The following is a 2807-nucleotide window of genomic DNA, read 5'->3' as shown; positions in this document are numbered from 1 at the left end:
ATCCAGACTGATAAAGTTATTTCAAGTCTGTCTGACTGTCGTCTGTGAATGAGCTAAGGGGGGGGGGGGAGTCAGAACACACTTCTATACTTCTTGCCTTTCCTCCTCTATCTAGCCTGTACACCCACAAAGCCACCAATCTTCACTCCTTCCTTCCTCTAAGTCTTTGCATTTAAATTTAATCAGAGCATATCTGATTAGTCTGCAATCCTCTTCTCTTCCCAATGTCTTTCCTTTAGTCACTTCCCCTGGCTTGCCTTTTTCTCCAGTCTCCCACTCTAGAACACCTGCACCCAGAACTTGTGCACTCTGGGTTGTATACAGATCAAATATATGTACTTGGGTTTGGGCAGATTACCAAAATTAGTTAATCTGCACACAGAATTGACAAATTCTTAGTATGTATAAAAAAGCTGCCATTTACTTACAGGCTAAGCTAATGTACTATATTTTAAATTCTTTGTGGTGTCACAGGTAAATAATTGATTCTAATACGATGTTGTCTGTGTATATTTTTGCTTGTCCCCCTCCCGGCTGCAGTTAGTTGCAAAATTGTAGAAATAAGTCATACTGCTAGGTATGAGGGATAGAGAATGTGTGTGGTACATTTCTCTCAATTTATCCAAATTGTACAATGTTAATTGCCATAAATTATACTACATCTCTTTCATAATTAGATGTACAAATGATATAAACTGGAATAAATGCTAATTTATGTAAATTGTTAAAAACAACCCATTATTATCCATTATTTTGAGGTAACCTTTGGACACAAATTTTGTCTATTCCATGTAGTCTTTTAAATGGCTTTGCTAGAATGAGCTTTTATTTTATGCTTCTCTATTGAAGCATCTAATATGTGCTAAGTTATTGAAAAGCATGTCCTTGTTAAATTTTTCTTTAGGCTACATGTTCTCTTCACTTTGTCTACTTTCATGAAAAAACAAGTTTTAAATTTGCCATAAAGAACTATGTTTCATAAGACCATGCTGACCTAAGTACAAAATGTTTTCTTCTGTTCTGACCAAATACCTCATTTCAAAAGAAAGAGATTTATTTATTTTATAAACGAGCAATGTAATTGGTATGACCTATATGTTCTGCATTTTCAAGTTTTAACTTTTCACTGCAGGCTAAGTACACATTGCACAAAAGATAGCCGAATTCACAATTCCAGAAAATTAGGCTGCTAATTGTGTTTGAACTAAAAAAAAAAAAAATCCTATCTGAAAACTGAAAATGAGTGTGTGCCATTAATGATAGAGAATGAAGAACTAGCCTCACATTTAAACAATTTTATTCCAATTCTCCTCATATGTTCAAATTCCCACATACTTTCTTCCAATTCCCAGTTCGGGCTTTGACATTTCCCCTCCAGATAATTCCTACTAGCATCAGTTAAATTCTTCATAGCTGTAGTCATTTTACTTATCTGACAGACAACAATCAAATAATGAGACCACAAATAGAGCAAAGCAGAAAAGTAATGAATCCAACTGGGATCTTTAATTCTTAAAAATGAACCGTTCCTGGCTCACTGAAGACTTCTCCACAAATGAGCAGAAACACCGTGATTCTTCGGATCTCTCTGGAGAAGAGATTGAGAAATTGCCCAAGAGTATTCCGAATGGCAATCTTTGCAAGGAGACCGTAAGACAGTGGTTGATTTGAGGTCTGGGAACCAAGGGAGATGGATAACTTTGCTCTCAACAGTGGCAGATCCTTTTATAAAAACACCAAGCCAACCAATCTCATTTTCTGAACTGCTCAGTTTAACCTCTTTATGGATATTAAAGATCTTCAAACTGTGAGCTTAATTTGGCACATCAGGAATTTAACTTCTTTGGATTTAAAACAATTTTAAACAGAAACATAGGAATTTAAATTAATATGCAATTAGCAATAAACAAAAATAAACATTTTGATTTGAGAAAGTTTTTAAATGAACTGGGACACCAGAGCGATTTGGTATATTAGATTTTTGCTATAAGATTTGAAAAACAAATACATAACTAAATACTCATGGGAAGCAATTGAAACCATATTAGGAACCAAAGCTTGCTAATTATAAATGGATATTAAAAGGAATTAAAAGAACCAGGCAGAAGAACAATAAAATGCTAACCTGCTGTAAGTTTTTTAAAAATAACCAAGTATTAATAACTAGTATCTCAGAAAGGTTAGATTTCAATGGATAACTTTTAGATGCTTAAAAAAAAACTTTTACCTGACCTAGATATTACAATCTGCATGGAAGAAAACAAAATTGAGAATAGCAAAATAGGAAAAGAAAGATGAAGAACTGGACATGGAACAGCTGTGGCATCACCCGCGATTTCCACTACCGGTTTGAGCGAACCGGTAGAATACCATCTTTGAAGTCCGTTTAGTGACTGTTCAGTTACAATGACACTGAAATCACTTATGTCCGTTTTTCACACTTACGGCTTTTTGAGGCATCCCCTTGATCAAAATCCAGACGCTTGTCAACCGACTCATATTTATGATACTTGCGGTGTCCCAGAGTTTATCTTTTACCACCTTCTGACAAGCAAAGTCAATGGGGTAGCCAGCTTCACTTAACAACCATGTTACTAACTTAACAACTGAAGTGATTCATTTAACAACTATGGCAAGGCAGATCATAAAATGAAGCAACTCACATAACTGTCTCAATTAACAGAAATTTTACCACCAGAAATTTTGGACTCCGTTGTGGTCATACATCGAGGACTATCTGTATTTTTAATGTTTATTTATGCTCAGTGTGATGAAGATTGGAAGCAATTTCTTTACTATTGTCCTCT

The sequence above is a fragment of the Thamnophis sirtalis genome, unplaced genomic scaffold, assembly GCF_051295495.1.
Source record: "Thamnophis sirtalis isolate CommonGarterSnake01/CBP01778 unplaced genomic scaffold, rThaSir2_p1.2 scaffold_5, whole genome shotgun sequence".
In the NCBI taxonomy this organism is placed as follows: Eukaryota; Metazoa; Chordata; class Lepidosauria; order Squamata; family Natricidae; genus Thamnophis; species Thamnophis sirtalis.
The sequence above is the reverse complement of the archived record's forward strand: the minus strand, read 5'-3'. Positions refer to the sequence as shown.